Genomic DNA, 10,095 nt, shown 5'->3' with positions numbered 1-10,095 from the left:
AAGATTTATTTCAACTTAATAATATTGTAATATCCAAGTATCACAAAATAGTTGAAATAGATCCACAGGCGGATCAAACAAAGAGGAAACTTTATTTCAACAAACTTCATGCATCATAAGCTTGCGAGACATCTATGGATGCTAAGGAGTGGCCAACCTATTACGCGTAGTACCTGCACTTAGCCTTTTTGGAAAATACGTCAGTTTACACTGGTAAATACAATTTAACTGACTCATTTTGAAAATGTTTAAAAAATTGATTTAAATGCCCGCGGCACAAAAATTTTTATAACTTGGGATAATTATTTGCTTAATAATCTTGTAAAAGAATTACATGTCTGTTATGCGTTCAGTTGCCCGGGTCGTACCGGGTTAAAGATTAATAGACACACCACTTAATATAATTCCGCTGCGAGACTTCTCTCGACCGACGATTATACTTTATTGGAATGCACTACGGGTGTACGCCTACACCCGTGTGCTAAGGTCGTGGCCATTCTTTGAATGATGCCAAGGATATCTGGGACATGGTCATTAAGCCCCCAAAGGCGTTAAACAAACAAAACAGCATTTTTAAACGGGTTAATTTGACAGCACTTAACCACCGACCGGTTAAGGTCAATTCCCCGACCAAGCGGTATTTTATATACCGTACCCCAAGGCCGTATAGGGAAAATAAGTTAAACGTATTTACCTGAGCAAAGTATAAATCAAATACAGCGAGTGCACGTAGCATTTACTGGGCTCCTATATCTGGAATTAAGGTTTTAATAACCTATTAGAATTTTAACGGGTCTTAAGCTTAGACCGGTTAGTTTTATATGAAGATTACGGTTTTAAACGCACGATAAGGCGAAGACCGATTTAGAATGTGGTTTTGACCCAACAAGCTTGCATGCTTGTTTAATATGGGTATTATAATCACATTCTGGATTTTGAGACCGAAATGATATGGTTTGACCCGTTTCGGCTAAAATGGGTAAACTAGTTACATAAGCCGATCCGAACGCGTAAAGTGCGTAACTGATGTGCGTGTAGTGTAATATATTTTTGATGTATATTTTAAGCCCTTTTTACACTTTTTAGCCAAGTTTTAAATTTATAAAACACGATATTCACTAACACTAAACACACATATGGGCAAGTGCACCCATCGTGGACGTAGTATAGTGTTGGTAAGATACCGAGGTCGTCCAAGGACACAAGAGCTTTTAGTACCGGTTTATCCTCAACGTCTAATCAAATCAAATGTTAGAAAAGATTTTTAAACTAAGAAAATAAAACTAACTAAATGCTGAAAAATAAAAATAAAAATAAAAACAGATAGACAAGATGAATCACTTGGATCCGACTCGTGTATTAGTATAACCTTTGATTATTTTCGCACTTTTGCACTTGTTTAAGAGATTATCTTAGTTATTGTAGTAGGCCCCTCTTTTGAAGGCGACGTTACCCTCAACCCAGTAGTTTAAGTCAGCAAGGATACAATCCTAAAGGGTCGGATTATTGAAAGATAATGAATTAAGTTATTAATGCAAATTATGGTAGGCCCCTCTTTTGGAGGTGACGTTACCCTCGACTAAGTAGTCTGAGTCAGCAGGGATACAGTCCTAAATAGCCGGATTATAGTATTAATAGTAGTTAACTTATGAGGGGGTCAAAGAGTTTGGATCCCCGCCATCCAATACCTTTGGGTATTGAAGGAGATCCTACTAAATTTGACCCAAGTCCCTTGCAGGACCTCTAAACGCTGAACAAGGGCAAGACCCTTACCAAACCGTTCCCTTAAGCCCCGACCAGGTAGCCAACATACCTCCATATAGACCGTGGAGATATGAATGGTGAAAATCTTTTATTTTATATAGACAGTAAAATAATGCCAAGACACCACGGACAAACGATAAGGAAAAGTCACCTTCAACATAAGCGACTAGTTATTAAAGTCATTAATACAAACCAAATAAAAAGTGCAAAAGATTAAAAATAAAAAGTATTATACTAAACACTTGTCTTCACCAAGTGATGTAAGAGACTTAGGCAAACATGGCATTGATTGTCAAGAACTCTTACGATCAATCTTGGATCCCGAGACGACTCACACACTCTATGATGGACAATGGATGATGGTGGTGGATGATGGTGTTGTGATGGTGGTGGGTGGTGGATGAAGTGTGAGAGAGGTGGTGTGCCAAGGGATGAGTTGCAATGAAGCCAAGCACTCCTATTTATAGGCTGAACAGAGGCCTGGGAACGGCCCCGTGTCCGCTGGACACGGCCCCGTGCCCGTCTGACAATCTCTCTCTTCATTAATTGTAATTCGCAATTACAATTAATGCGCCTGCAGTACTTTCGCCACGCCCCCGTGTTCACTGGGCACGGCCCCGTGGTGGGCAATAGAAGCTTCTACAAGTTTGTCTTATCTGCTGCTTCATGAGCACGGCCCCGTACTCGCTGAGCACGGGGCGTGTTCAGTCTTCTGCCTTCTCTGTTTTGCTTGGGAGGATGCTGTCGAGGGGTCGGGCAATCCACTTTTATTCCTTTTCTTGTATTTGTGTTAGATTTAGCTATCTATTTGCTTCTTTTGTTAATTTGAGCTCATTTAATCCTGAAAATACAAAAGGAAGACAAAAACACACTTTTTCCAATATTAGTACTTAAAAAGGGTTAGTTTTATGCCTCATTTGATGTAATTTATATGTTGCATTTTGCACACATCAAATATCCCCACACTTGAATTTTTGCTTGTCCTCAAGCAAAACTCTTTAATATGTGGCTTACACTCCCAAATGGAATGGGTAGAAGAGAATGTTTTGGCTTGTCATAGAGTGTCGGGAATCCAAGATCTTTATTGGGTTTTATTTTTACTTATTTACAATCCTATTCGTCATGATTTATTAAAAATTTTTCATGAGGTAAATTATTTATTAAGGCATAACATGCTTTTCTTAAAATTTTATTTATCACATACCTCACGGGGGAAATCACTCAACACTCAGCCGAAGGTGTATTTTTAGTGAATCACTCGAGAGCGGCTTGGAACTTATTCTTACCGTATGCTTGCCAAGCAATCAATCCTCCTCCTTTTTAACTTTAGACCTTTGTAAATATCAAGAGGACTTTTTGGGTGAAGGGTTAGGCTTGGGCTAAATGTGGGTAGTTATTGGTTAGTAGAAAAGGGCGAAAAGCGTAAAAAGCGTTGGTTTTCGTAAAACATTTTGTTTTTGTGACTTTTCATTTTTAGTGAAGTATTTATTCAAACAAGCCTTTGTTTGAGGGGCTTTGTTTGTTTATTTCCAACTTCATTGTAATTTATATTTTTTTTAGTCACACGAAAACCGAGCTTGTTACTAGAATAAAAGGTAAAAATAAAATTGGTGGGTGAAAAAGGTTTTGGGTTAAGAAATGAAAAGGTTTAGGCTCAAAGGGGCTAACTAGGGGGAGTTTTTTTTTTTTTTTTTTTTTTGGGTAGGTGAAAAGAAAAATAAAAATAACGGTTTTGAAAGAAAAAGGGTTAGTCCTAATGCCTCCATCATTTACTCACTTGGGTTTAAGTTGGTAAGGACCGGGAATGAATTGTCGTGGCAAGTTCTAGATTCGTAAGAACCAAGCGGCTATTCACACAAGAAACGAAAAATGAGCATTTAGCGTAAAGATATATATTTGGGGTAAAGTTCTTGTACAAATAATCTTAACATACTAAACATACAAATTGAAGGAAAACTCAAAAAGACAAGGTGGCATTTTTGTAATTATCAATAACTATCAAAGTTACTCTACAAATATACCTAAAAAAACCTAACCACTCCCCCCCACCCCCAAAAAAAACCTAAACCCCCCACCCCCCCCCACCCCCCCCCCCCAAAACCTAAAAAAAACCTACCCCCACCCCCCAAAAACCTAAAAAACCTAACCCCCCCCCCCCACCCCCTAAAAACCTAAAAAAAAACCTAACCCCCCCCCCCACCCACCCCCAAAAACCTAAAAAAACCTAAACCCCCCCCACCCCCAAAAACCTAAAAAAAACCTAACCCCCCCCCCACCCAAGCTAAAATGCTAAAAACTAAACCCCCCAAAAAACCTAAAAAAAATCTAAAAAAATAAAAAAAAACACACAAATTATTTTATTTTATTTTTTTAACATTTTTTATTAAAAAATCGCTACTTTTAGTAGCAGCAATTTTTTTTTTTTTTTTTTTTTTTTTTTTTTTTTTTTTTTGCTAACGAAATGTAGCGATTTTTTAATAAAAAATGTTAAAAAAAAATTTGTGTTTTTTTAGGTATTTTTGGTTGTAACTTTGATAGTTGGTGGTAATTACAAAAATGCCACCTTATCTTTTTGGGTTTTCCTTCAATTTGTATGTTTAGTATGTTAAGATTATTTGTATTTGATCTTTTGCCTATATATTTGTATGCTCAATAAAGGCTCAAAACTCACTTTTTGTGGGAATGGGTTTTTATGTGATCAAGTATATATAATCGAATTTTAACTAAGCTTGTCATGCCATTTCATAATTTTCTTATGTTGGTTCTTTTTATCATGACGCTATCGGTTGTAAACTTATAAAAATATAACCTTGTTAATCTTAAAATTCCCAACTTCAACTTTAGACAAGTAAAAAAAATGAAAATTTTTGAAAAAAAATTTGGGGTGATTAGCGGTTCCAATAGAGTTTTGTGTAAGGCTTGTTATTAGGACTTGCAAAATTCAAGGTTTTAGCATCCCCCCCACACTTAAGTTACACATTGTCCCCAATGTGTCCCAAAAATAAATTTTTAGATTGATTGAATGTGTAACGTGGTGTCAAAACCAGAATTTTTATGTTACTGGCAGTCTGGACACGGCCCCGTGGGGACCGGGCACGGCCCCGTGTTCAGGTGCCAGTAACAATAATTAAAGAAAAGAAACAGAAGCCTGGACACGGGGGCGTGTTCGGTGAACACGGCCCGTGTCCAGTTACCTGAACTGGGCATTTGTCTGCAGGGTGTTCAGCACGGGGCCGTGTTGGCTGGGCACGGCCCGTGCTGAACTTACTGTAATGAAGAAATTGTTGTCGAATGGCTTTGTTTTTGTGCATGGGGCCATATTTCTCGTTTCCCTTGTCATCCTTTACCACCATAAGTGTGTTTTATTCCTGCAAGTTAAAACTAAAAGATTAAACTAAACTAAGGATAGTTATGCGGATTGCCTCCGTGGTGCGCCACGTTTATAAGGGTCCTTGGCTAGACCCAAGGCAAGGTTATATGTTTTCAGAGCGGGATGTTTTGCATCCCATGTTGCACCGTCGGAGAGCATCATCCAAACTCGAATCAATAACCTTCATGTAATTGACCGGATCAACGTCCTCTATTCTCTTTCCAACCCCGAACTTTACTTCATCATCTCCATATTTTAAAGTGAGTGTTCCGTCATTCATGTCTACCACTGCTTGTGCGGTGGCGAGAAATGGTCTCCCTAGTATGAGGGGGACTTCGGTGTCTTCTTCCATATCAAGTATGACAAAGTCGGCCGGGTAGACGAAATTGTCGACTTTAACTAGGAGATTTTCAATGACACCTTGCGGGAATTTGACGGATCGATTAGCAAGTTGTATGCTCATTTTTGTAGGACTCGTTTTTCCTAGGCCGAGTCTTTTGAACATTGATGAGGGAATGAGGTTAATGCTAGCCCCAAGGTCGGCTAGTGCATTACGAACGGGGGAGTCTCCGATCGAGCAAGGAATTGTGAAGCTTCCGGGATCGATTTCTTTTGGGGGAGTTTGTTGAGTACGAGGGCAGAGCATTCTTCGCCTAAGTTAACTAATTGCAATGTTTCAATTTTCCTTTTATGAGTGAGGAAGTCCCTCAAAAACTTAGAGTATTTAGGCATTTGAGTTAGGACATCAATAAAAGGAATGTTGACATGCAATTGTTTTAGTAGACTTTCAAATTTTGCGAATTGCTCGTTGGTCCTTTGACGGATTAACCTACCGGGGTACGGAACCAGAGGAGCTTTGGTAGGCTCTGGTGAGGGAGGGGAACCCTTTTCTTGTAGGGGCGGCGTTATGGTCTCCTCGGTAGGCGGCGGGCCTTTCGTAGGACCCACGGTGCGGTTCCGTAATGTGATGAGATGAACTTGCGCTTTTGGGTTGGTTTCGGTATTGCTTGGTAACGCGCCTTGTGGTCTCTCGGAGATATTTTGGGCTAGTTGACTTATTTGTTTTTTGATGTTTTGAATACTAGCTTGTTGATTTCTAAAATTTGATTCTAATTGTAGAAACCTCTCCGAGTTTTTCTTTTCAGTGTCGGAGATGAAGCGAGATATAGTATCTTCAAACCTTTCTTGTCCACCTTGTTGTTCAGGGAAATTTTGTGACTCATTTCTTGGTTGTTGAAAGTTCGTTCGTTGGTTTTGTTGGTTACTACTATTGTCGGGTTCTCTCCAACCAAGGTTAGGGTGATTTCGCCATCCTTGGTTATAGGTGCCCGTTGGAGGACCCGATGGCCTAGGTCTATTATCAATGTAGTTTAACGATTCTTGTTGACCGTCTGTTTCTTTCATACATCTCCAATTTTCATGTGGCCCACCACACCCTTCACAAGCCATAACCGAGACCGTATTTGTCATTTCCAAAATTTTTATTTTCGAAGAAAGGGCCTCGATTTGAGCTTGTAAAGAAGTGCTTTCATCAACCTTATGGGCGCCCGGGGCAATGGATTTATTGCCTCGGGGAGTGTGCCACTGAAAATTGGTTTGAGCAATTTCCTCAATTTGATTATATATTTCATGCGGGCGGCGATTACCTAAAAGTCCCCCGGAGCTGGAGTCAAGTGTTTGCCTTGTGTGTGGCAACAACCCATTATAGAAAGTGGATACTTGTTGCCATATCGCAAGGCCGTGATGTGGACACTTTCGCAATAGCTCCTTGAACCTTTCCCAAGTTTCATATAAGGATTCCCCGTCCTCTTGTGAATATGTATTAATTTCAGTCATTAATTTAGCCGTTTTAGCGGGAGGGAAATACTTATATAGAAATTTTTGGGCTAGTTCATCCCAGGTGTTTACCGATCCAGCTGGGAGGGCGTTGAGCCAAGCTTTTGCTCGGTCTTTTAGTGAAAAAGGGAACATTCGGAGGCGGATGGCGTCATTTGATGCTCCATTGATCCGAAAGGTATCACATATTTCTAAGAAATTAGTAATATGTAGATGGTGATCCTCGTCCGCAAGCCCATGGAAGGTTGCGGAGTTCTGAAGCATCTGTATCAAATGCGGCCGAAGTTCGAAGTTATTGGCTTCAACATTCGGTGCATTGATAGCGGCGCCAAGATTACCTACGGTGGGTCGTAGATAATCCATGAGGGTACGTTGGTCCGCCATTGGAAGTGGGTTCCCCGAAACCTTCTCTTGGTTTTTGGCTTTTAGTCTTTTTCTGAGAAAGCGTTCGGGTTCTTCTAGAGGTTCTTTTATGTCCTTACTAGAACTGGAGCTCATACACTACGTAGGGGTGGCGTCTGGTTCCAAGTTCTGCAACAAAAACAGAAAAGAATGCTAGTCAGAAGGTTCACCACAGCCCCGTGCATAGTGAACACGGCCCGTGGTCGGAGTTTCAGTGATTGTTTTCCAGGTCCCAGTTACTGGAGAGTTGGACACGGCCCCGTGTTGCACCGACACGGCCCCGTGGTCAGCCTTCTGTAACTTGGAAAACTAAATACTGCCAGTAACAACGCTGGGCACGGCCCGTGTCCGACCAGGCACGACCCGTGCTGAGCTCTGCAGAAGCTGAAAAACTAAGAAAATCCTAAAAAATTAAAAAGAAAATAAAAAAATGATTAGGCCGTTGATTCCTAACTTTCTTAAAATCCTTGTGTACCCGGCAACGGCGCCAAAAAACTTGATGTGCGTGTAGTGTAATATATTTTTGATGTACCTTTTAAGCCCTTTTTACACTTTTTAGCCAAGTTTTAAATTTATAAAACACGATATTCACTAACACTAAACACACATATGGGCAAGTGCACCCATCGTGTAGTATAGTGTTGGTAAGATACCGAGGTCGTCCAAGGACACAAGAGCTTTTAGTACCGGTTTATCCTCAACATCTAATCAAATCAAATGTTAGAAAAGATTTTTAAACTAAGAAAATAAAACTAACTAAATGCTGAAAAATAAAAATAAAAATAAAAACAGATAGACAAGATGAATCACTTGGATCCGACTCGTGTATTAGTATAACCTTTGATTATTTTCGCACTTTTGCACTTGTTTAAGAGATTATCTTAGTTATTGTAGTAGGCCCCTCTTTTGAAGGCGACGTTACCCTCAACCCAGTAGTTTGAGTCAGCAAGGATACAGTCCTAAAGGGTCGGATTATTGAAAGATAGTGAATTAAGTTATTAATACAAATTATGGTAGCCCCCTCTTTTGGAGGTGACGTTACCCTCGACTAAGTAGTCTGAGTCAGTAGGGATACAGTCCTAAATAGCCGGATTATAGTATTAATAGTAGTTAACTTATGAGGGGGTCAAAGAGTTTGGATCCCCGCCATCCAATACCTTTGGGTATTGAAGGAGATCCTACTAAATTTGACCCAGGTCCCTTGCAGGACCTCTAAACGCTGAACAAGGGCAAGACCCTTACCAAACCGTTCCCTTAACCCCTGACCAGGTAGCCAACATACCTCCATATAGACCGTGGAGATATGAATGGTGAAAATCTTTTATTTTATATAGACAGTAAAATAATGCCAAGACACCACGGACAAACGATAAGGAAAAGTCACCTTCAACATAAGCAACTAGTTATTAAAGTCATTAATACAAAACCAAATAAAAAGTGCAAAAGATTAAAAATAAAAAGTATTATACTAAACACTTGTCTTCACCAAGTGATGTAAGAGACTTAGGCAAACATGGCCTTGATTGTCAAGAACTCTTACGATCAATCTTGGATCCCGAGACGACTCACACACTTTATGATGGACAATGGATGATGGTGGTGGATGATGGTGTTGTGATGGTGGTGGGTGGTGGTGGATGAAGTGTGAGAGAGGTGGTGTGCCAAGGGATGAGTTGCAATGAAGCCAAGCACTCCTATTTATAGGCTGAACAGAGGCCTGGGCACGGCCCCGTGTCCGCTGGACACGGCCCCGTGTGTAACAATTGTGCTTGTAATCATTGTAAACAGTTCAATTATCAATAAAATAATGTAATTTGATCCCAATGTTTGTTTCATTGTGTTTCACAATTTTCATGTTTTGACTTTTATTCAATTCCAAACTCTACATCGCTTTCTGGAGAGTTATACGCTAACTAGTGCGTAAACGTACTCAGTTTAATGCGACAAATACTCCGGAACATCAACATATACTCAACGTACCTTAAATAACCTTTACATAACTTAGAAATAAGTTTTGAAGGCTTTGGTATAGCAAAAACAAGTTAATTCGCTTACAGGGACTAAACTTGACAAACTGCGAAAGTATGCCAATTTGAACTGTAACGAACATTCCGGGACATGTCCATAAGTTAAACATACCATAAATATCCTTTACATAGCTTAGAAATAGGCTTTGAGAGGTTTGGTATGCTAAAACAAACTTTTGGATCATTCAGGGACTAAAAGTGTCAAAAAGTGCCTAAGTTTGCACTTTCGCGCATAACTTACGTTCTGAATACATCCGGACATCCAAAAATTTATGTAAGCATCCTTATATTATGCCTTAGTGTTTGGCATGAGAAAAATCCATTCATCGCGTCATTTGGATCGTCTTTCACGCTTATGCGCATTCCGTCGTAATTAAGCGAACATCGCGATCGTACGGCCAAACGAACCGACATCCGACATATTTTTGGGCATGTTTCATGTCCACAATGTTTAGGCATCATTTTAGGGCCTTAAAGATGGCTTTACAGGTCTTAGAAGGGCTGGAAATAGCTTAAACACGCAACAGGGACCAAAAGTGTAAATTCTGCAAGTGGTGCAGATCAGAGGGGCCAGGCGGCCCGCGTAAGGATTGCCCAAAACATGAGGCGGGCCGCGTGAACATGTCTGACAGAAGATTTTGCATTTAATGCAGAATCTGGCCTTTCGTTCGATCAAAGGGCGATGCCTTTTCACCC

At 40.1% G+C, this 10,095-nt stretch overlaps 1 non-coding gene across 1 annotated transcript; it reads left to right on the top strand.

Annotated features, from left to right (window-relative positions):
- Nucleotides 1–6,869: 6,869 nt before the first annotated feature.
- Nucleotides 6,870–6,976, top strand: LOC118481506. Its single transcript, XR_004865715.1, has one exon. It is a non-coding gene; the product is annotated as a small nucleolar RNA R71 (small nucleolar RNA).
- The last annotated feature ends 3,119 nt before the right edge of the window (nt 6,977–10,095 follow it).

Source organism: Helianthus annuus, chromosome 8 (assembly GCF_002127325.2).
Source record: "Helianthus annuus cultivar XRQ/B chromosome 8, HanXRQr2.0-SUNRISE, whole genome shotgun sequence".
NCBI lineage: Eukaryota > Viridiplantae > Streptophyta > Magnoliopsida > Asterales > Asteraceae > Helianthus > Helianthus annuus.
Note: the sequence above shows the minus strand (reverse complement) of the source record. Positions and strands in the feature narration are given on the sequence as shown.